The 25,971-nt window shown below is 41.8% G+C and overlaps 1 long non-coding RNA gene across 2 annotated transcripts in view; it reads right to left on the reverse strand.

Moving 5' to 3' along the window:
• The window catches only part of LOC132508933 (uncharacterized), a 221,797-nt gene that overhangs the window by 139,542 nt on the left and 56,284 nt on the right, over nt 1-25,971 (reverse strand). The window lies entirely within an intron of this gene.

A 25,971-nucleotide genomic window follows, 5' to 3' on the forward strand; every position in this document is an offset into this window, starting at 1 on the left:
CCCTTCACGGGACGAGGGAAATTCTTCCACGTCCAAAAGGCACCAGCAGCCTTCATCCAGGTCTGCGCCGTATAATGGGTAGATTTTCAGCAAGTGCTCAGAAGACAAATGATGCTTTTATCTGGCTTCTCCCCCTGGCAGGAAGAGTTTACGTTAAACCCACTTAGCTGTCTGGAGTGCAGCCTGCGGATTACCTGTTTGTATGAACCGAGTACATTACCTGGTCACGTGACGGGGGGAGCTGGGGGAGGAGGAGGTTTTTGTCAAACTGGATTTGCTTTGAAGGGATCTTCAGCGATTTCTGAAGCCTCACAAAGACGACTATACATTCTGGGCCCCACCAGGAGAGAGGATTAAAAGGGAACAATGTACCGGCTAGAGACGTCCGTCTTGTGTTTCTAGTGGTTTTATTAGTTTCGCCTCGCTCAACCGCAAGCTTTAACACGTGAATAAAAAGCATATCTCTGACATAGTCTTCCCAAGCTTGGGAGCTAAGCGTCCAATGGAATTTTGAGATAAGGCTTCAGCAGGTAGAGTGAAACAAGCCTCTTTTGAAAGAAAACTGAAAGGCCCTAAAAGTCAGGTATGAAGACAGCATCTGGAGGACAGGCATCTTAAATGTTAACAAAGTTGAACTCAAATACCTAAAATGATTAATTGACCAAACTCGCGTTGAGGTTAAAGCTTTTTTGTTCCTAAAATACATTTTGATTCCAAGAAGGAATTCTTTTCGCAGCCACCCTGAGTGAAGTCTTAGTTTTAGCCTCAGAGGTTTGCTTTCTTTATATTTGTAAATTTCAGTCTCAGCTGACGGCAGGTGGGGGGATAAGATGAAAACGGCAGGATATCAGAGAATTTAATTTCCAGCCTCAGTTCCAATGCCCGATACCAAATTACATACTAAGTCTTGTTGGTGCAGCTCTCTAATGTCAAAAGTTGACAGTCAATATCTTGTGGACCTACCACACACAGTTTTTGTTTTTTTCAGGACCAAATAAGATAAACGCATGTGGAATTGGTTTGGGGAAAAAAATCTGAAATATTGTGATGAACTCATCCTTGGGTTGAAGTTAGAGTGAATCTCACTGATAGGGAATGAAAAGTTAATCTAAAATTTCGTTCTCCATTCCATTTCCAAGTTTCATCTCTTTAACAGACAAAGAAATCACTGGACCACTGACTGCATAACAGAAGAGAAAAGTGGATTCTTCAGCACTTTCTGCCCTGCCTTCCGGTCATTTCCTGTGTCAGCTCTCAACCTGAAGCAATTTCTAACTGAGACCAAAAGCCCATATTTGGCCAAGATAAGAGGCAATTAAATATTTAAGTTTAAAATTCAGGCCTCAATTTCAAATTGACAAAGATTTATGGATTAGTATCTATTGCAAAATAAGTGGTTTTTTTCTAGAGCTTGAGAAATACAAAAAAAGAATCTAATTTACAAAAACCGAATATTTCTACACACATACTTCTTTAAAAAGCAAATGCTTAGGTATTTATTCACATTACAAAAGATTTACTAACTTTAGCACAGCTTTGATCATCCCAAGTAGAGTTGCTTTTTGGCAGCTCTGTTAGATGTAAATTGTACCTATCATAAAGTTCACTCATTTGACTGTACAAGTTCATGGCGTTTAGTATACTTCAAAATCTGTGCAACCACCACCACAATCTAACCTTAAAATATTTTCATTATCTCAAAAAATAACGGTGCGCCCATTAGCGTTCACTCTGGCCTCCCTCACCCCAGCCCTAGGGGTTAACAATTAACCTACTTTCTGCCTGTTCTGGGCATTTCATGTAAATGAGTTCATACAATACGTGGCCTTTTTTGACTGGCTCCTCTCGCTGAGCACAGTGTCTCTGAGTTGCATTCACGTCTCAGCCTGTGTCACCACTGCATTCCTTTCGTTACCAAATAATATTGCATTGTGTGGATAGAGCATGTTTTGTTTATCCGTTCGTCTGCTGATGGAAATGTTAGTCATTAGGGAAATTCAGATCAAAACCACAAGGAGGTAACACATCGTATTCACCAGATGGCTATATTAAAAAAACAGACAACAGCAAGTGTTGGGAAGATACAGAAAAGTTGGAAGCCTTATACTTCGCTGGTGGGAAAACAGTTCAACAGCTCCTCAGAATTGTAACTACTGAGCCATCGTGTGGACCCCTAATTCCCCTCCTAGGAAGATTCACAAGAGAAATGAAGACACGTGCACGTGAATGTTTACAGCATCACTGGGCACAGCAGACAGAATTCACTGTATACACTATTTCCACAAACATATTTCAAATATAAAAGCTGACATTTCTAAATTCTACATAACTTCTCTAACCTCTCACGTGAGAGAATCTGTTTAGGGGAAGCCTTGCGGGGGACACTGGTACCACTGGCCGGGTAGGGTGTCAGCCTCCTGAGAGCACGGCTTTCCTCCTCTTGTTTGTTTTGTCTTGATTTTAGGTATCATCCAGGAAGCACATTAAATAGAATTTCTAGCAAGCTCCTGAAAGAGTCCCCATCAGCCTCAATTAAGTAGGATGACTTATTAAAGATGAACAATGTAAATGAGAAACTATCATTATTATGATGATTATCATCACTATTATTTTGCTGGTAGAGTACTTTGTCTTTGATACATTAACTAGAATCAAACTTCTCACCTTCACAGAGAGTTGGCCCCTAACTCCTCGTGCCCTTGCAGGTCACCAGGTGAGCAGCCTTTAGAGGCATCTGAGTTTTCTACCCGGTATTTCATCTCTTTGCCTGTTTTTACCCTCAGCTGTGACCCCCCATCTTCACATGCATGTTAACGTGAGCCAGGTCACACGGTTTTCAAAGACGGTCACTTTAGTGACTGTGCTTTCTTCCTTTACCTTGGGGTCAGGTTGTTCCACGCTCAGAAAGACGAGGGAGGGTTAACTGTGTATAGAGATAAACAGATCTGTGTTGCTGGAGAAATAAGTACAATAGGGGGGTATAGGAGAACAGTTTTATTTGTCCTTTTCACCCAAAGGCTAAGCCATTCCTATCAGATCAGCCAGTCCCACTGCTTTCAATTTTAGTGAAGCATATTTTTTTTATACATGTAAAACGTAATGTAAATGTAAAACGTAATAAGCATTCTCAATTGGAAAAGCCACATACAACTTGAGAATGTGTCACTCACGCCTCCCCTGCATCCTATGTGTGCCTGGACCGGTGCTAGGCACACAGCAGTTTCTCAGTGAATGGTTTAAAAATTAAGGACACAAAAATGAAGAGAACAGCTGAGGCTGGAGACATGGACAGATTCTACAAGTCTTCAGACTGAAAGGAGAGTCAACTGGTTGGATCGAGTGTCAGAAACATTTCTCTGACCTCAGGGTTGAGGACAGACCGGAGAAGGACAAGATAAAAGTAGAAGTACCCGTCTATCCACACAGAGAAAAGGAGGGCCTGAACCACACACGGGAATTAAAACAGAGAGGTAGTGTTTACGAGAGGGCGGGGAGGGTCATCTGTGCGGCTGACTGACCCCCTGGACGCGGAAGGTAAGAGGAAGGCAAACCCCAAAGATGTGTCCAGGTGGCAGGATCAGGCCGTGCCCTCGTGGAGGCGCCTCTCACCTGGGCAGGAACTTGCTTGGCTGGGGTTAGAGAAGAAGTGAAGTTTGGTGCTCATGGAGGATTCCGCGCCTGGGTTATCATCCCGTGATACGTGGGCAGGCAGCGGATCACAGAGGGCAGGGGCGTGGCTGGGCCACGCAGACTGTGAAGTCTCCAATATAAAGGTCGCCGTTTAAGCCTTGGGAGTGGAGGAGCTTTCCAGGAAGAGGGCAGAGGATGAGAAAAGGATTATAACTGGAGCCCTAGGGAACAACAAAACTAAGGTGTAGACAGAGGCCCTCACCATCCCTAGAAAGATGGTGTTACTCAGAAAATCTGTCATTATTGATAAAGAGTCAATCGCCTCCTGTTATGAGTTGAATCGTGTCCCCCGCAAAATACATACGTTGAAGTCCTAACGCCGGTTCTTCAGAACGTGCCTTTCTTTGGATGTAATGGGTTAAGATGAGGTCCTCCTGGAGGAGTGGGCCCCTAATCCAGTTTGACTGGTGTCCTTGTAAAAAGAATGTCACGTGGGGCTTCCCTGGTGGCACAGTGGTTGAGAGTCCGCCTGCCGATGCAGGGGACATGGGTTCGTGCCCCGGTCCGGGAAGATCCCACATGCCGCGGAGCAGCTGGGCCCGTGAGCCATGGCCGCTGAGCCTGCGCGTCCGGAGCCTGTGCTCCGGAATGGGAGGGGCCACAGCGGTGAGAGGCCCGCGTACCGCAAAAAAAAAAAAAAAAAAAAAAAAAAAGAATGTCACGTGAAGAAACAGACTTGCACACAGGGAGGATGCCACGCGAAGACTGTAGTTATGCTGACACAAGCCAAGAAACGGCCAGAAGCCAGGAGAGAGGCCAGGACAGATCCTTACCTGCTGCCTTCAGAGGGAGCTCGGCCCTGCGGACGCCTTGATCTTGAACTTCCAGCCTGCAGAACCGTGGGACTAGACATTTGTTTCTAAGCCACTCAGTTTGTGGTACTTTGTTACGGCGGCCTCAGTGACTGGACAGAACATCGCTGCCACACAAAGACAGTAAAGCTGTTCTGTTCTAACCCCCCCGCACTCCTGGCATCCTTCTTGGACCTTTCTCCTGATTCTCAGAGGTTTCTGGGTGGGTAGATCATCCCCCCTCACTCACCAGAGCCTGAGAATCAAATGATCCTGCATGGCTTGACCACTTCTGTTAACCTAGTCTTTCCCCCAGCTTGAGATAAGCCAGGAAATATCGCTGTACCTCAACTTCCTCATTTTAAAATAAGGCAGTATGATTGCAAGACCATTTCCAGCTCCAAGTTTCTAAAAATAATTGGATGGAACATAACTTGCAGAAAAGTGAGGATGAGAGTGTCAGTTCCCTCCCACCCCCATCTCTTCTCACCACGAAACATCCCGAGCTTTTATCTGAGCAAAGGTAGAGACCTCCCTTGGGGCCTCAACAGATAAATGCTCACAATTCGCTTGCCGTATTTTTAAGCCTTTCTTATGGGCTTCTTAAATATGAAAGTCTCATAACTGCATTAACAGTATTTTTTCCTTTATCTTAAACCTGTCCTCTTAAAGCTTCAAACTTTACTACGATTTGATGTTAAACTTGATGACTTACAAAATCACAGGTATCAGACCACAATTCAAATCATTCTCAGATTCATCCCTCTAGACCGTGGCCCTAAATTGTTTTTGTCATTTCACCACCTACGAAGCCCGTCTGATTTCTGCCTCACCTTCTAATCTGCTTTCTCTGCCATCAAGGTTAGGGTGCCCATCATTTCTATCTGTCTCCTCCCCTTCTCTAACTATATTGCTCTAACTCACCATTTCAAATTCAATGTCTTCCATAAAACTAAGGAACCACCTAACGAAACAAAGGAAACTCTTTAGTGCCATCCTGGCTTTAGCATCTGCGCTCTCCCTGGGAAATCACAGCCTTCACCAAACCAGTGGTGTCACTGCATATCTTAAATACTGTTATATCTTAAAGACTGTTATCTAAATGTTGTTGAAACTTTATCACATGCCAACCTGAGAAAAAATGTTGTGTATATTTTTGAGATAAGACAGCCATCACAACGTTGGCCCAAGGACGGTATCTGGGAGTAACATTTCACACTGTTTTTTTGTTTGTTTTGCCCTTTACTGTCATAACTGTGAAATGCGTAATTCATAAAAACAGTAGTATTGTTTCATGAAGTCAAACCATATTGTCATTTTAGACCTACTTGTAGTAGAAGAGAAAAAAGGTATGTTCTTTCAAGCCTTAGCTTTGTACGAATTTTACGTATTTTATTTTAAAACCAAAATAAATAAAATCCTTGTTCTTTCATCCGCCAAGCACAATGCAGGTTCTTAAAGAAAATAAAATATTGTTAACTGATTCTCCAAAAGCCCAGTAGAGTGTAGAACCCTGTTTTTCACTGAGCATTTTTATATCTAAGTATGTATTTTACAGGAGTTTCACAGTGACTAGGAAGTGGCCCTTTAACAAATGGTGGGCAAATAGCCTCGTACTGAGGGGACAGGATTCTCAAAGGAAATGGCAGAATAGGGGGGTGCCGGGCCATCAGCTGAGAGTCTTTTACCAGTGGAAATGTAACGAGAAATTTATCTCAAAACAACTCTCTGTGAGTCAGGTTGCTTTACCCATTTTCTAGAAAAAGGAACTGAGTGTCATTTCCTGCAGCTTGTAAGGGGCAGAGTTGGAACCATCTGTATCCAGGTTAACACATCCTCCTACTTCTCCCGGTCACAGAAGAAGCCGTAAGCGAGCTGCCTGTATTAATGCAAAGAACAGCTTCCTTTCCAAATAATCTGAATTCAAATTTCGTAGATTCCCGATGAATACGGTTTTACTTTACTATTTCTGAGACTCTACCCTATTGCAGGCTGGATTCCTTTTCAATTCTGAGTTGCAGGGAAATCCATCCTAAGCAAAGTCTGTCTCTGTCTCTCTTTCTCATGTACACACACTGTTACCCACGTTTAGGAAGTGTAGACTTTTTGTCGACTTTGTGTACATCAATGGGCTATAACGCGTACCTTTTTTCTTTTCCTGGCTGCCAAGGCACGGTAGGTACATAAGTGGATTTATGGTGCCACCATGTGGTAATATACAGAGACTCATTTAAAAAAATTTTTTTAATTTATTTATTTTATTTTTGGCTGCATTGGGTCTTTGTTGCTGTGCGAGGACTTTTCTCTAGTTGCAGCGAGCGGGGGCCTACTCTTTGCTGTGGTGCGCAGGCTTCTCATTGCAGTGGCTTCTCTTATTGCGGAGCAGAGGCTCTAGGCACACGGGCTTCAGTAGTTGCAGCATGTGGGGCTTCAGTAATTGTGGCTCGTGGGCTCTAGAGCGCAGGCTCAGGAGTTGTGGCGCACGGGCTTAGTTGCTCCACGGCATGTGGGACCTTCCCAGACCGGGGACTGAGACCATGTCCCCTGCACTGGCAGGCGGATTCTTAACCACTGCGCCACCAGGGAAGCCCCTCATTGTTTTATTTTTTACATCAGGCTCCCTGGACTTCAATCTGTGGCTTCCGCACCACCTCTTGTACCACTATTCCCTGTCTCTCCGTGAAAACGCTGCCATCCAGAAGGAGAAGTTTGTGTGACTCTGGTCTTTTGGGTGGGATATTAAGTAAAAGATGAGATGTTGAATGCTGCTTTCGACCGGACCGGGCGTGGAGTTACTTGTGGGTGTACTTTTTAAATGAGGCTTCACTTGCAAGGGTGCCTTTGATTGCTAAGAGGTATGAGTAAAGTGGAGTCCAAGTATTTGTGAGTTAGCTACAGGCAAAAAATAACCAGCTGGAATAGAGTTAGTGACTGGTTTTCTCCAGGTACATTTTCTAATGTATTCAACAAGAATCTGTCGAGTCCATGACTAGCATGAAGTATCCTCCTAGGAACTGTGGGAGCTCACAGACAGACAGATGGATGAAGATAGACTGATGGATAGGTATACAGACAGATGATAGACAGACAGACAGAGAGATACCAACAGAAGGAGACAGTGACAGATTTCCATCTTTGATCTCTAACAAACTGGGACAACAATGCCTAGAAAGGTCATACAACACAGCAGCGGCTACAAATGATTCCTGTCACAAGGGATCTGCCTCTAATGGCAAAGTCTTTGTCATTTACCTTAAATGATACAGGGATATATGTATTTGTCTATATAATATTATATTTTACAAGACAGGATAGCGTGATGATCAACATTGCAAACTCTTAAGCCAGACTTCCCGGTTTCAAAACTTGGCCCCATGATTTGTCATCTAGGCATATTCCAGGAAGTCATTTACTCTCTCAGTGCCTCAGATCCATCAGTAAACTGGAGATTATATTCAACTCTAAAGGTTGTCTAAGGACTGGATGGTTAATAGGAGTAAAAGCTCTTGCCATAAGTAAAGCAACGAATGCACTGCCTGGCACGTAAGTGCTCAGTAGATGCCAGATCCCCACAATATTATATTTACTAGGTTCAATTATTTTTACAGATGTTTTAAATTTTACCATATAAAGAAACAGGGCTGCCCATCTTAAGCTAGAAGTCTTCAAAACAGATTACTACAGTCATTAACACTTACATTTGACAAGATTAGTCTCCAAGCTCCATAAACAGAGGCACTATACGAAGTGGACATAGGCTACAGCACCTTCAGGTCTATGGGCTGCCCAGGCCTAATCGCTCTGTCATTTAAGGGGGTTTCCATTAACTTACAGAGGTGCTAGCCATCTCAGATCCTTTTCTGCCAGATTCATACAACCAGTGATCTGGGGAGCCAGGATGTGAAGCCGAGCCCCAACCAAAACAGAGAGTGAGACGACCTCGTGGTACTTCACCAGTAGGAGATGCTATTTAATAGCCCTGTTTTCAGGTTCTGACGAAATACTGTATTCTGTTGAATCTAGGATGCCACAGGTTGTGAAATACACATTATCTTAGGTTCCATTAAGAAAGAAAATACATGCAGCCAATTAAACTGGGATGAGTTCAACTATAAGATACATTCTGATTTCTGGGATGTTCAAATTTGAAAAAAAAATACAATATTGGAAATGATAAATTATGGTCATAATTGTTTAAGGAGTTCAGTAATTTTAACTGCTAGTGCTTAGAATTTACTCAGAGAAAAGCACTCATGATCTTGCAAACCCAGGGGGTCCTGGCCACAAAGAGGTCATGGTCCACGAGTGACCAGGCCCCTTGTTCATCCACTCAGCACAAGTGGGACTTCCCACGTCCATGTAGAAAGACCTCAGCTTGCAGAGCTCATCTTCTATTGGAGGAAAACACACAATCAACAAATAAAAATATAATTTCAGGTAAGTGCTGTGAAGACAACGAGTGACTGGTAAACAGTGACTGGGGAAGGAGGACAAGATCTGTAGAATGATTGGGAAAGGCGTCTCTGAGGGTGTGACTTGAGGCCTGCATGATGCAACGCCAGGCAGGAGGCTGTCGGGAGAGTGGCCGAGGCCCTGGTCAAGGACACCAGCCCCAAGATGGAATGAGATGGAGGGAAGAAGTAAGTCTGGAGGATGGAGGACAAGAGGGAGGACACGAGGAAATGCGAACAGACTCAGACGAGATCAAAGAAGCGGGCGGGAGCCACGGAGAGGAAGGAACCGCGTTTCCTCTGCTCCCCCGTGTCCAAGCTCAGCCACCACGGGCACAGACCCACTGACGGGTGGTCCATCCGTCTCCTGCTGGCAGCCAAGTCCATGGAGACCAGCTGGCCTCCTCCCTCTCTCAACTGTTAGGGTGAACTCTGCCAAACTGGTGGAGACACAGGTCACAGGGGAGGAGCTATATCCCCTTTGGTGGATAAGTTGGAAAATGGCACGTGGGTCACATCCCAGGACTCAGTTCCATGAGCAGAGCGTGACCTGCATGCAAGCCCAGCTCTTGGTCTCTGCGAACGCAAACTGCTTCCTGTGTGAGCCATGGACCTGCTGAGAATAAGGGAGACCTTATATTCAGTCTACTAATTATGGGTCTAATGAGGGCAATTTTGTTTTTGAAAAAAATTACAAAGCCAGCCACGTAAGGGGAATGCAAGCCAGGCGTTTCCTGGAACTTAAACAGTTTACGTTTGTGAAAGAAATGACAAAGTATCAGCTCGGTTATTTCAAAAGTTGTTCTGTTATAAGGAAAGAGCCTTTGGGTCTGACGGGGTTGAGGTCAACTCCCTTCAGCAGTGTAGATTCCTTTCCTTCAGGAATCCACACCCGCCTCCCGTGTGCCCGGCTCACAGAGTGTCATGGATTTCAGTGGATTTGCCTTGGAAACCCAGGCCCCCCCATCCACGTGTGACACCACACTTCACTCTGCCTGCTCGTCTTCTGTATCTCACCCCCTAAGCAGGGCATTCATCCATCACTTACGTTTCATACAAGAAGCTTAAGAACGTGTATGACTGGGCAGGACCCTACGGGGATGCGGGGGGCTTTGCCATCACCTGGTCTGGTTTCCTCACACACGTCACAGATGTGCCCCAACTTGGCAACCACACAGATGTCATCGGCCCTCCAAATGGTGCCTGAGCTCACGAACGGCCGTAAACCCAGCTCCCTCATTTCAGTTAACACTGGTTACCCATCCCTGGATCTCTACCCACAGGTCCCCTCACCCTCAACGTTCACACATCAAAGGTGCAGGAGCATAGACAGAATTCTAGCTCTGGGCACGAAACAGAACTGAATTTCCCATAATTCTCAGGTTATACAGGTACGGTGAGCTCTTAAAAGAAATTTATGCTCAAAAAATACAGCCTAATTACATGAAAATCGTGTTGAATGGAAGTTACTAAAAAAGATCATTATTTACTTCTGGAAGTTAGTTGATTTTATTTTTTTCAAGCAGATACAAGGATATTACCACCAGAGAGCACCATGGTTCTTCCTTAATCTATATATACATATCAGTTACACTGATCCTTAATTTCAGGGGTTTCTTAAACAATACCCATCATAATTTAAGCTGAACTTGGAAAATTCTTTTGCTTTATTTTTGACCTTTGTCTATTAAAATATCCAAAGGTATTTCAATTTTGTTTTTTAATGTGAGATGTGAAAACACATTTAAAGTGTGTTTTCAAACACCATGATATAATTTTAAAGAGTTTTAAAATACTTTTGCTTAAAACTGATCCTGCCTCATTCAATGTTGTTTACGTTTGACCTCTTAAGCTTGTGCATATGCCATCCATTTCCCGATTCTCATGAAATGTTTGTGTTAATGATCTTTAGGTCTTATTTGTGGAAGAATACAACTTTATTTATGAATCTTGAGAATTGCTGATGGGCTTGAATACCGTTTTAGAATCATCCCACTCTTTTTTTTTTTTTTTTTTTTTTTTTTTTTTGCGGTACACGGGCCTCTCACTGTTGTGGCCTCTTCCGTTGCGGAGCACAGGCTCCGGACGCGCAGGCTCAGCGGCCATGGCTCACGGGCCCAGCCGCTCCGCGGCATGTGGGATCTTCCCGGACCGGGGCACGAACCCATGTCCCCTGCATCGGCAGGCGGACTCTCAACCCCTGCGCCACCAGGGAAGCCCCCACTCTTTTATTGAATAAACATTTATACTTATCCTCCTCACTGCCATCATCTCTAAACTCAATAGATAATATCTAAGGCCACTCTCTGCTCTAACGTTTCATGTGTGTATGAGACCATATTCAGAATGCACCAGTCAGAGAATATTGCTTCAGAGACAAGTACATGAACAACCCCTGCTTTGAGTCAAATCTGACCGTATGATTGTGTGCTCTTTCCTAACTCTGAGGGTGTTTTTAGAATAAAGTATGTGTGGTCAGGTTCCCATAAAGAGGAACTTCCTTTTTCCCTGGCTGGGTTTAGGAACGGACATTTGGGAAGGTTGCAGTTTTGGTTTCTTGGGTGATGATTTCAACGGCCTCTGCCTGGAACTCACCTTGCTTTTCGGACATCACCAGATACCACGTTGGCCACACAGATATAAGCAAGTCCCCACTCAGATCGTGAGCTGTGCCTGGGTGAGAGTTGCTTAGAAGAACTAGAAGAACTGACCCAAAACTTCCAAGAGTTGGGGTCCAGGGAACCTCTGTAATGAGATGCCCCTGTCAGGACATAAAACCAGGGTGGGCGGGTCAGCGGACAGGGTGACTCTATGGACAGACTGTCCTGTGTTTAGTATCCAGAGGTGGCCTTTCCTACTGCTAGAAGGAGAACTTGGAGAAAAACAGATTCCTTCAATGTTAAACATGAGAGTTCAAGGTCATGTTCATTTGATCTTTGAAAGGGATGATGAATATAAGACATCCTTGAGATATAAAAAATAATCCAGCACTAGTTTTGAAAATTGTGACTTGAAATAAAAATGCTTTGAAAATGTCCCTTATTACACGTCTTCTAGAGCAGGCCCTTAAAAGATCATCCAAATAATCGACTGGTTATTCTTCCTTATAGAAATTCCTTTAATAATATAAGACTTTTCTGCTGGGAAAGCAAAACTGACTTTCATTTTTCTGGGGAAGCAAAATTGTAAAGGGATACAAAAAATGCAGGTATTTTATATGACAGAATTGCACGTGGCTTAATTTAAAATAAAAGAAGACATGATACAGTGAAGTAGCCCTAAATTATATGTCTATGATTTTCAATTGCATGGGATATTTATGCTTTAGGAAGCTTTAATTTGGGTTAAAATCATATGAACACATATAAGTCTCTGTTTCCTTAGTGATTAAATTAAAATGGGAGAAGACAGCTCTCTCCTAATACATTCAAGCTATTGTCTCACTAACTGTTCTCCAGAGGACTATTCCAGGTAAACGATAGGAGGTTTCCTATAGAAAAAAGTTTCTACGGCTTCCCTGGTGGTGCAGTGGTTAAGAATCCACCTGCCAATGCAGGGGACAAGGGTTCGAGCCCTGGTCCAGAAAGATCCCACATGCTGTGGAGCAACTAAGCCCATGCGCCACAACTACTGAGCCTGCGCTCTAGAGCCCGCGAGCCACAACTACTGAAGTCCGCGCGCCTAGAGCCCGTGCTCTGCAACAAGAGAAACCACCGCAATGAGAAGCCTGCGCACCGCAACGAAGAGTAGATCCCGCTCGCCCCAACTAGAGAAAGTCCGCACGCAGCAACGAAGACCCAATGCAGCCAAAAATAAAATAAATTAATTTAAAAAAAGAAAGGTTCTATGATGAAATAAGTTTTCAAAAGCCTACATAACTTATCTCCTTCCTGGAGATTCACAATGAGTATTATTATTTAAGGATGCTGAGAAATTCTGGAGTAAAGAACCTGCTAGAACTTTTTGATATAATTTCTCAAAGCTATATAACCACACCCTGAGCATATTAAGGAAGAAGTATTCCACAGCACACAGGTGAGAAACGCTACTATAAACAAGAGCATAATGGAATAATTTTCACCCCAACACCACCAATAAACGTCTTAGTGGAGATGCAGAAGTGACAGTGGATTTATACAACTACTGAAGGTAAAACTGAGTCTCAATTAAACCTCAGTTGCATCTGTATAATCACAATGAACTTACATTTGGAATTTCTGTACAGTAATAAATTATAGCTTGTCCTTTGTAAAGTAATGAGGAATTCCTAAAGATTTTAAAGGACTTCTCAACTGGAAGTTAGGAGAAATTGAAAGCAAGGTCTGGAAATTTTACATTTAGATTAGAAACAACTGTGACATGGAAGTCCATATCTGCTAATTATCAGCTAAGTGATCTCGGATAAGTTATTTTAATTCCCTGGGCCTATATGAATGTTAATTTATGTAATGCACATAATGCTAAAGATATATCGGAGACACCAAACAATCTTAGTTCTGTTTTCATGCCTCATGGACATGCTCTTAAATCCTACAGATCTATATAGCATCGTGTTCTAGTTACTAAAACTAGGTTAAGAATCAGTGCTTCTACAAACATGGTTACCAAAGAGGATAGCAGTGGGGGAGGGGAGGGATAAGTTAGGAGTTTGGGATTAACACACACACACATACATACAAAACAGATAACCAACAAGGACCTACTGTACAGCACAGGGACCTATACTCAATATCTTGTAATAACCTATAATGGAAAAGAATCTGAAAAAAATATATATGTATTTGTATAACTGAATCACTTTGCTGTACACGTGAAACTAACACAACACTGTAAATTAACTATACTTCAATAAGAAATTTAAAAAAATTTTTTTAAAGAGTCAATGTTCCTATCCATTAAAATCATTTATTTTCATGCATTGGGTTCCATGGGGACACCTGGTGCTCCTGACGGCCCGACATCCATCCAGCTCCTCTTTCTAAACGTACCCTGATTTATTATCCAGGCAGGAACCTGTCCACAAGTACAGTCTATGCATTTCCAGGGCAGCTGATCCCACCCCAAGCTCAGGATTTGGCCATAAACATTGAGTGAGGAAAAAGTAAAGACTCAAATAAGATCAAGGGGACCCAGAAGGAAGCTGGGGCAGGCTCTTCCTAGAAAGTGCTCACAAGAGGTGCCCTCTGGTGCTGGATACTCTGTTGGCCTCATTACAACCCTTCTCGACCCTGCTCCTTCCTGCTCTTTGCCTGGGAAAGCTGCCTTCTGTGGACGGTCTCCTGTAGGCTCCCAGCTCTCTCATTCAAGGTTGATTTTGGTTAATGGAAGACTCCAAGGACAGACTGCAGAGCAAGGGCAAAACAAAAGGGCAGAGCATCAGCCCCGCCCTCAGCCTGCTTCTTGGTAACTGCCCTCTTTCATCCGGCTTCTCCCTCCACTGTCTCTCAGAATCTTGTTATGGAACCTACATCGCTTCCCTCATTTTTAGCCTCAAGAATTTTCAAGAAGAATTGGCATGTCGGAGTCAAAATTCTCTGTTGTGTCCTGGGAGAAAAGAAAAGTCTCAGAACTAGCTCATTAATCATTTCTATTTCATCACACAAATAAATAAGAACATAACAAAGGAGATAAACACATAAGAAAAGAGAAAGGTGCCACGATGACATTATATTCCCGTTGCTGCAGAGGACACACAGGCAAGGTGTGGACAATTTTACCAGCATGGGGACAGAGTTGTCAAGGAAAGGTGTTTCATAAAGGATAGTACAATTAAGCTGAATTTTTAGATATAAGCAAATAATTTCAGTGAAGACAAAGAGGACAAGGAAATTCCAGGTAAGTGATAGTCAGACAGCATGGTACAAACTGCCTGGTACTGTCACTATAAGCATCTTTTTGGCAAGTGTTTTCGCTGCATATCTAATCGGCCAAAAGGCGAGTTTGCCATGAAGAGTAAAATAACTGGTTGACAGTTTTTGGTTTGATGGTTTGGTTTCGACTGGTTGAAATGCGTTAGCATCTCTTCTAGTCATCGACCTTATTGATGGTTTTATCCGGCTGACAGATCACAATGATTTGCCCCAAGAGCTGGTTTCTTACTTTGAGACACACCACATTGGAGAAGAAAGAGGCCGAGGGCCTCAAGGACCCGGAGTTGAGCCCACTTTTCCCACAGAACCTCGGAACGTCTATGGATGGGCCTGGGACCACGTGCCAAGAACCGTCAGGAGGCTTTCACAGCACCACAGAGAGCTCAGGTGCAAAGGTGCGTCCCGGTGCTTGGTAACGGACACCTCTCCTAACGAGGGAAGAAATTTTAGCAACAACAGAAAAAGTCTGATGCTGAACGAGAAGACGAATCAACGAGCAAGACAAAAACGAACAAAATGCTATGAGTGAAAGACCTGGCGGACAAGTGCTTACAGACGACGCACAGAAGCACAAAGTAAAATCAGTTACTGGCACAGCACTGCTACGATCTACACACATTTTAAATGCATGCAAATATTTCTATTTCACAAAAAACTTTTTAATTTTGTTATTCCTTTTTCCACGCTTCACATTGACGTCCTTTTTTTTTTTTTTTGCGGTACGCGGGCCTCTCACTGCCGTGGCCTCTCCCGTTGCGGAGCACAGGCTCCGGACGCGCAGGCTCAGCGGCCACGGCTCACGGGCCCAGCCGCTCCGCGGCACGTGGGACCTCCCCGGACCGGGGCACGAACCCGTGTGCGCTGCATCGGCAGGCGGACTCTCAACCACTGCGCCACCAGGGAAGCCCTGACGTCCTTTTTAATGTTCCTCCTTTATCTTTTGTAATTTTATCTTTTACGGCAAAATTGCCTTACAGCCAATCAGTTATGGGACAAAAATGTTCACAGCAAAAATGCTTACTCAAAGACGCTCACAGCAAAAGCACCTAAACCAATAAAAGCCATAAAGTTCTGAAACAGAAAGAGGTGTTTGAGGAACTTTGAGAATTTCATTAGGATTCAAATACTGAGTCTGAGACATCAGGAACAGGGGAAAAGATGGGACTAGAAACAGGCAACGATTCGTACAGGATGGGCCTTTACCGCCACATGAGGAAACAGGGTTTTGTTCTCCTGTTAAAGGTATCTATTTAGGGATTTTAAGCAAGAGAACAATATGACCAGTGTTATACTTCAGAAAGAGCCCTCTGGCAATATAATAATGTGGAGAATAAATAAATGGAGAGAAGGGCAGTATTGGAGGCACAGAGACAGAGGAACTATTATAATCTTCTGTGTTAGAGATTCTAAATTAGGATCCTGGCCAGGGGATGGTGGACTCAGTTTTTAGACAGACAAACTGTAAGGGAATAAAATGTTTAAATGATTCTAATCAGAATAGATGAGGATGGAGGAAAAAGAAGGATGAATCCCATATTTCAAACCTTGGTATATGGAAGATGCCTGAGTCTTCTCAGGCTGCCGTAACAAACACCAAGACCGGGTGCTTAAACAGCTGAAATTCTGCAGGCTGAAGTCCGAGGTCTAGGTGACAGCCAGGTTGGTGTGTGGTGAGAACTCCCTCTTTGGCTTCAGACAGCTGCCGTCCCACTGTGTCCTCACACGACCTCTTCTTTGTGCAAGTGCGAGGGACCGGGGCGGGGAGGGGCTGCGGTGTGAGCCCACTGGTGCCCCTTCTTACGAGAACACGACTCATCAAAGTCAGGGCCCTACTCCCAGGACGGCACTTAACCTTGGCTACCACATGGTCCTGTCCCCAAGTACAGTCACACTGGGGGTTAGGGCTTCAGCACATTTGGGGGGAGAAACAATTCAGTCCATGGAAGAAGAATACCCTATCAATAGAGAAGCTTAATTTTTCACTGTTTTTATGTAGCCGTCGTTGTGTTTTACCCATCCTTTCAGTACTGTTACCTTATAACAGGCAATCACAATGTATTTGAGTTTTTGAGGCCCCTGATCTTTCTGGTTTATGCAGAATCCTTTTATAAAACCACACTGGTATCTAACTGGAGAAAATCTTTTGGAAACAATGGTCTATGTTCAGGCTATTGGTGAGGTCGATAATGCAGTTCACACATTTCTGGACCCTGAGAAAATCACACTTATAAAATATTTTCCAACCAAATTACACATTTAACATAAAGTCTGAGAAGAAGAAAATCTACACCATCTAAACTTTTCTAGTCTTTACTGCTTTTGTGAGTCAACTTCTAAAGGAAAGCAAGTGACCTCAGATCATCGTAGTTTGGGTTATTCTTTGAGTATATGATGCTTAAAGGATCTGCCCCCTGTAGAGTGATACAGGGCAGGCTCAGCAAAGCTGGTAAAGGGAGTGTTGGTGTTGTTCTAATACCAGGTAAAAAAAGTAGAGAGGATGACAGATGACTGATAGAGATGACAGATGACAGAGATGATAGATAGATAGATATTAAATAGATAATAGATGGGTGATAGACAATAGCTATAGATGATAGATAGACTTAAATAGGTAAGAGATGATTAGATAGACTGAACAATCAATTATGTGGAAGCACGAAGCCAAATATTGAGAATATTGAGACAAATAAAGCATATGCCCCACGCTGAAGAAAACGCGTTCATTTATTCAATAAACAATTATTAAACATCTACTTACGGCAAGTAATAGATCCAGAAAATGAATAAATAGGAATGATATTTACCATCATGGATCTTAAACTATAGAAGAAGCAACAGAAATTAAGAAATAATTTTAAAAGCTTTAAAATCCCACTTTGATAGGTGCCATCAAGGAAAACTAGATCCAAATAATGATTCTGACACGAATTTCAAGTGCTTATAATACACGAATTTCAAGTGCTTATAATACACAACTATTTGATTAATGTTTTCTAAAGCAAGCTAATCCTCTACGTAGCCATAACTGAAGCAACAGAGGGACTCATAATATATTTAAACACTTGGACATTTGAATCCCCTGTCAATGCATCATAATACACCTTCTGGTGTGAACTTGAGTCTGATTCAGTGCTGCACACAGTCAAAGAACTTGAAGACCCACACATAAACTATCAATATATACTTTTTTTAATATATATTTTTTAAATTTATTTATTTATTTATTTTTGGCTGCATTGGGTCTTTATTGCTGCGTGCGGGCTTTCTCTAGTTGCGGCAAGCGGGGGCTACTCTTTGTTGCAGTGTGCGGGCTTCTCATTGCGGTAGCTTCTCATTGAGGTGGTTTCTCTTGCTGTGGAGCACAGGCTCTAGGCACACAGGCTTCAGTAGTTGTGACACGCGGGCTCAGTAGTTGTGGCTCGCGGGCTCTAGAGTGCAGGTTCAGTAGTTGTGGCGCACAGGCCTAGCCGCTCCATGGCATGTGGGATCTTCCCAGACCAGGGCTCGAACCCGTGTCCCCTGCATCAGCAGGTGGATTCTTAATGACTGCGCCACCAGAGAAGCCCCTCAATGTATCCTCTTGATAGCTCTGTAGCTACAAGGTAAGCTGACACTTTCCTCACTTGGCTTGGTCATGTTTTGTTAGAAGCCTCCTCCCCCAACACCTGCTGGGCCTATTGTCATATATAACTTTGTAATTTCTCTGCACCTTTCAAAACACTATTTTTAGAAGTATACACACATGAATTCATATTGCTATCATTTAGAGACTGCACTGAACACATTATTTCCAAGTAGGAAATTTTTATCTTATTTGCTTCCTATAAGATTTAAATTGTCCTGCTTGATCAGGCTACAGAGTCTTAACCTCAGTGACACGAGGGTCTCGCACCTGTCTCTGCTTCTTTCACCATTTTATAAACTGAATAAAAATAAAATGAAAGGGAGAGGTCATGGTTTATTGTCTTTGTTCTGTGCACAGCAGCTGTCTCTTTAGTCGTGTTTAATCCTATCTGGGGCTTGTTTAACCCTATGTGCTGGTTACAAAATTGCAGCAAGAAATAGCAAGGTTTAATTAAAAAAAACTAACATTTACTTAAAACCAGTTCCATAGCAGAAAATATTAGATCCATTTTCTCTTGTAATGGTCACAACCAGAGAATGGTCTTGTTTCCAGAGAAACATATATTGTTGTTCTCATTTTATCAAAGAGGAACTTGGTCTTGGAGAGATTAAGTAATTATCTCAAGACCTAACAGCTTGAAATCAGCAGCTGATTTCTCTGATATCAATGGCGATTCTATCTTCACTACAACACCTTAAACTATCTTGACCAAGCAAAAACACTAGCTATTCAAAGGCCATGAACACCCTTCCACTGCACAGACACCAAACAGAATGAAAATCCATGCCCTTGGGAAGCTTATATTCTAGCAGGAAGAGACTGAGAACAATTAACAAGAATACACACACACACACACACACACACACACACACACACACACACACGTATAAGATTAATAGGATATTATATATAAATAACGATCATATATAGTCTATACAAAACCATTAACAAGATATTATATATATGTATTTACATATCTTGTCTGAAGTATTATCACTACGGTAAACTCAAATTGTTAATGGGTGGCTATACTACGTTAATTAACATGTGGGAACAGAAATGTCCTTTTCTATAGAGACTCAGCATGAGAACATCCTGCCCATCTCTCCATGCCCTGAACCTCCAGACTACCCGGACTCTTATATAAACGTCTTGGGAGGCAGCCTCAGAAAGATAGGTTTCGTTTTATTTTGATTTTCACGCCATTGTACCTGAACTAATAGCATGGAATCATAACTCAGGACTCTACCTCAACGAGACTTCATTCACCACAAAATAAACTTCAGGTCAGATTCCATGAAGTGCATCAGGAGAGATGTTTCCTTGATGGATACCACATCATTCTTCCATGAGGCATACTCAACGACAGAGCTTCGCAATGACATTCTCCACAATGAGATCTGCTCAGAGGTCGGGACGGCTATATGGCCCCTCACAGGTGGCAGCTCCACAGCTCACTGTTCAGAGATACAGGTCCCCGGCTGAGCGTGAGGACCCACTTGGACTTAGGCACATTCTTCCCATCTCCCTATCAATAAATTCTAAGTGATATAAAATTGACTGTATTAAGATTGAGAATCCTGATAAATTTTATCAGGGGAAATCTATTTTAACATGCTGTTCTAGTTTATTGTTTCTGCAAACTTAATTGGGAAACATCCTGAAAGCACCAAAGCAACTTGCTTTAACGAGCTGCGAATGCTCCCGCCCAGTTCAGGCAGTGTCTGTAGTGACCAGCAGAACCACTGAAGACTTGAGGTCAGCCGGTCAATACCCTCTTTCACCCTCACCTCCATCCAGATCAAACGTACTTGGAGAAGAACTGACTTAAGGTTCAGAAGTCTTGAAGGCTAGCCTCAACTGAATTGTTTGCTAAGTGTATAATCTTAGACAATATCTGAGCTTTTTTGCCCATCACCTTCCTCACCGGGAGGATGAGACAGTACCCAAGCCTGTTCATCTGAGGGTGTTTAGAGAATGCTAGGAAAACATTCAAATGCAAAGGATGCAATAGGTTGTCATGTATTTTCATCACCCTGATCATTGTATTTGATTTTTCCAATAATACATTTAGTCTGAGTATCACGTCAGATCTTATGGTAACGAGGATAACCTTGTTATCTGTGGCACTTTGGCTAAAACTGCAGGCACTGGGGAGTTGAACGGGGGTGCCCCAAAGGCCGATCAGGAACCTACAGGTCACCAATCAGAAAAAGTCTTAGCGCACGGTGACAAGTTCTAACAGACAGTTATTCCCAGCATCTCTCTGTCAGTAGGTCTATATATCAAATTCTGTGGATTCAATTCAATCCTAGTCAAAATCTCAGCACGTTACTCTGTGAATACTGACAAACTGATTCTGAAGTTTGTATGACGAGCAAGAGACCCAGAAAAATCAACACAGTATTGATGGAGCAGAACGAAGTCGAAGAACGGACACAATCCAACTTCAAGACTTACTATAGAGCTACAGTAATCAAGACAGAGTGGTGTTGGCGAAAACACAGAAAAATAGATCAATAGAGCGAAACAGAGAGCCCTGAACAGACCCTCACAGTACTGCCCGCTGATCGTTGACAAAGGATCAAAGGCAGTTCAACGGAGAAAGGACTGTCTTTTCAACAAATGGTGATGAAACGACATCCACATTCCAAAAAATGAACCTAGAGGCAGACCTTCTACCTTTCACAAAAATTAACTCCAAAGGGATTACAGACCAAATGTAAAACACAAAACTGTAAAACTCCTAGAAGATAACAACAAAAAAAAAATCTAGATGACTTCGGGTACAACTAGGTCTTTTTTAGATACACCACCAATGGCGTGATCCAAGAAAGAAATCACTGATAAGCTGGACTTCATTACAATTAACATGTCTGCTCGGTAAAAGACACCATGAAGAGAATCGGGAGACAAGCCACAAACTGGGAGAAAATATCTGCATTATATCTGATAAAATTTAATCCAGTGATATAAAAAGTATGATACATTATGACTAGATGGAGTAATCCAAGAAATGTAAGGTTGGTTTAATAATTTAACATCAACCAATGTGATTTACCATATTAATAAAACTTTTACATATGCATATGTAAAAAGAAGAAAGAAAAGTCATATGATCATTTCAGTAGAGGTAGAAAAGTCGATTTAAAATTCAATACTCATTCATGATACAAACCCTTCAATAAACTAGGCGTAGAATGAATTTTCTTCCATCTGGTAAAACACATCTAGGAAAAACCCACGGCTAAGATTATACTTCATGGTGTAATATCGAATGGTTCCCCCTAAAGTTGAGAACAAGGCACGAATATCTGCTCTCATCACTTCTGTTCAACATTGCACAGGAGGTTCTAGCCAGTGCACAAGGCAAGAAAAGAAAATGAAGGAAATAATGTTGGGAAAATAGGAAGTAAAACTGCCTATATTAATGGACAACATGATTATGTCCTTGGTAAAAAATACTAAGGAATCTGTAAAGAAACTATTAGAACTGATTAGTGAATTTATTCTGCAATCTGCAACATATCAATTGTATTTCTAGGTATTAGCAGCAAAAACTAGAAAATGAAATAAAAATAAATTATTTTACAATAATATAAAAAGTGTAAAGTTATTAGAAATAAATTTAACAAAGATATGCAAGACTTCTACACTGAAAACTGCAAAGCACTGCGGTGAAAAAAAAAACTAAAGAGCGAAGTAAATAAAGAGGTAAGTCATGTTCATAGCCTGGAAGACTCAGAAGTTATTAGGATGCTAGGGAGCTCCTGTTTAACCTATGTATTAACACAATTCCAGTCAGAAGCCCTGCCTGCTTTCTTTAGAATTTGATAAGATGATTTCAAAATTTATATGGAAATGCAAATAATGCAGAATAGCCAAAGCAATCTCGATAAAGAACAAAGAACTTACATTACCTGATTTCAAGACCCACTATAAAGCTACTCTCATCAGTTTGACGTTGCATTTAGGATCAACACCTAGTTCAATGGTGCACAACATATAGTGCAGAAATAGAGTCACATTTATGAGGTCAACTGATTTTCAACAAAGGCACTTAAGCAACTTAATGAGGAAAAGAAAATCTTTTTAATAAACGGCATTGAAAAAATGGATATCAACGAGGGAAAAATAAAATAAAATTCAACCTCCACCTCACCGTGTATACAAAAATCAATTTGAGATGGATCACAGACCAGAACATAAAAGCTATAACTATAACATCTTTACAGAAAACAAACACGGGAGGATTTCTTTGTGGCCAATCGATAGTTCTTAAACACAACACAGAAATCACTAACAACAAAGAAGTAAGATTGATAAACTGGAATATATTAAAGTGTAAAACTTCTGCCAGCCAAAGGACACTTTGAAGAAAATGAATAGGCAAATCACAGAGAAAATATATGCAAAACATATATCTAACAATAGACTTTTATGCCAAATATATAAAAGATACCTACAACTCAGTAAAAAAGAAGATAAGCAATCCAATTAAAAATGAGCAAAAGGCTTAATAAACACTTCAAAACAGAAGATGTACAAATAGCCAAAAAGCACATGAAAAGATATTCAAAATTATTAGTTATCAGGCGCTTCCCTGGTGGCGCAGTGGTTGAGAATCTGCCTGCTAATGCAGGGGACACGGGTTCGAGCCCTGGTCTGGGAGGATCCCACATGCCGCGGAGCAACTAGGCCCATGAGCCACAACTACTGAGCCTGCGCATCTGGAGCCTGTGCTCCGCAACAAGAGAGGCCGCGACAGTGAGAGGCCCGCGCACCGCGATGAAGAGTGGCCCCCGCTTGCCACAACTAGAGGAAGCCCTCACCCAGAAACGAAGACCCAATACAGCAAAAATAAATAAATTAATTAATAAACTCCTACCCCCAACATCTTCCAAAAATAAATTATTAGTTATCAGGAAAATGCAAATAAAATCACAAAATACCACTAGAACACCTGAATGGGTACAATTAAAAAGATGAATAACACCAAACGCTGGCTAATTGAAATCGCAGACATTGCTAGTTAATATATCGCTGGCTGTATAAAAATACCAAAACCACTCTGAAAACATGGGTGGTAGTTTCTTATAAAACAAACTAATATCTACCGTCCAACCCAGTAACTCCACCCCTAAATATTGAGCAAAACAAAGTATATTTGTAAAACCAGTCCCAGAGTAGCCGTAGAATATTTATTCATTACAACCTGGAACAAGTGAAATGTCCATTAAAAGGAGCCTGGATGAACAAGCTGTGGTGCATTCCTACAACAGAATCATACTCAGGAAGAAAAAAAATTAAACTACTGCTACACGCAACAACACAAGAAGTCACACATAAATGTTAGATTCTACTTGTGTAAGGTTCTGTAACAGGAGAAACTAATCCATGGTGGAAAAAATGGGGAAAATGGTTACCTTTGGGGGATAAGGAATTAGTTGGGGAAAGGTATAAGAAAACTTTCTGGGATGACAGAAATATTCTATATCTTAGTTAAGACAGGAGTGTCAGTTACACACGTGTATGTACCTGTCACAACTGTGAACTTCACACTTAAGATGTGTGCTTCTCACTGTATGTAAATTTTACTTTGAAATAAAAGAACTGTAAACAACATTGACCTCTACATAGAAGGGCTCCTTTTTGGTATGGGTTAGCAATTCTGAAACTTCTCCCTGTGTATTCCATGCTTGAGTAAATAAGCACATACACTGAAGAAAATGGGAGTCAGGTTTGTCACCGCTGGAGAAGTGGTTACAAACATGAAAAAGGAGAAAGACAAAAATGTAACTTGTGGTTCTTATCATACTAAGTGAAGTAAGTCAGACAGAGAAAGACACATATCATAAGATATCACTTACATGTGGAATCTTAAAAAAAATAATACAAATGAACTTATCTACAAAACAGAAATAGGCTCACAGACATAGAAGACAAACTTAGGGTTACCAAAGGGGAAAGCGGGGGAGGAGGGATAAATTAGGAGTCTGGGATTAGAATACTATATATGAAATAGATAAGCAACAAGGACCTACTGTATAGCACAGGGAACTCTACTCAATATTTTCTAATAAACTATAAGGGAAAAGACTCTAAAAAAGAATATATATATACACATATATAAATATATATATATTCAGATTACATATATATATATAATCTGAATCACTTATAAAACCATAAGTACACCTGAAACTAACACAATATTGTGCATCAACTATATACTTCAATAAAAAAGGAAAATTTTTAAAAATGTAACCTGTGGTGCTGATTTGGAATTGGAAGCCCGGGCATGAACACATGGTTTATGATAAATAGATGAAAGACAGATGATGATAGCCAGACAGATGGAAGATAGGTGATAACAGATGAAAGACAGATGATATATGATGATGATAGCTAGATAGATAGTAGATAGATACATAATTAGATAGACAACAGATGACAGATAGATAGATAGACAGAGAGATGAACGCTGATGTATTTCTTAGCTCTGCTGAGAAGGCCTAGGAACGATGACTCGCCTAAAACAATGATTGCAGCTGGTGCCAGTACCTTGGTTTACACTTAATATTCTACAGGAAAAGGAACCAGAGTACCTCAGAGAAGAGGCTGATACCAAGGCTGGGACAGAAAAAGCACAAAATAAGTCTGCAAGATCTTGTATTAAAAAGCAACAAGGTGGGGCTCCCCTGGTGGCGCAGCGGTTGGGAGTCCGCCTGCCGATGCAGGGGACGCGGGTTCGTGCCCCGGTCCGGGAGGATCCCACATGCCGCGGAGCGGCCGGGCCCGTGAGCCATGGCCGCTGAGCCTGCGCGTCCGGAGCCTGTGCTCCGCAACGGGAGAGGCCGCAGCAGTGAGAGGCCCGCGTACCGCAAAAAAAAAAAAAAAAAAAAAAAAAAGACACGGGAGTCAGCTTGAGGGGCTCCCACTGGTCAAATGTAGAAGAATTCAATCATCAAGATAAATAATAATTGTAATGGATTAAAATTTTCAGAATAAAATAAAAAATTATTGGCCCAAACCTATACAAATAAATTACTAAATAAACAAATAGGAGAGAAAAGGAATATTTCTTAAAATAGGATGCCAACAAATAAACACAGACATAACGATGGAGGCATAAAAATCATTAATGCATGTTAACTATAGCGGATAAGTTTGATGGGGAACAGCGTATGCATGTAGCTCAAAGTATCTCCCCATAAATTACATATTATTTAAAAAGGAAAAACAGTAACTTTACAGCAGAGACACCTGCTGACAATACCTTAATCCAGTTATCAAAGTTAACATCAGCTACACTGGTACAAACTGACATTACGTGTTTCTCCATATGATATAATAAGGAGAACACAGCATCATTTCTGCGGTGTTCTTACTAAAATAATCAAAAAAGACTCATTCTTCAAAAGAGTCAAGGTCAAGAAAGACGAAAAATTAACTCAGGAACTAATTAATCCCAGGTAAAGGAGATTAAAATGATATGGTACCTCAATGCAGTGTCTAAACCCTGGATAGGATCCTAGAACAGG

Source organism: Lagenorhynchus albirostris, chromosome 18 (assembly GCF_949774975.1).
Source record: "Lagenorhynchus albirostris chromosome 18, mLagAlb1.1, whole genome shotgun sequence".
Taxonomy (NCBI): Eukaryota; Metazoa; Chordata; class Mammalia; order Artiodactyla; family Delphinidae; genus Lagenorhynchus; species Lagenorhynchus albirostris.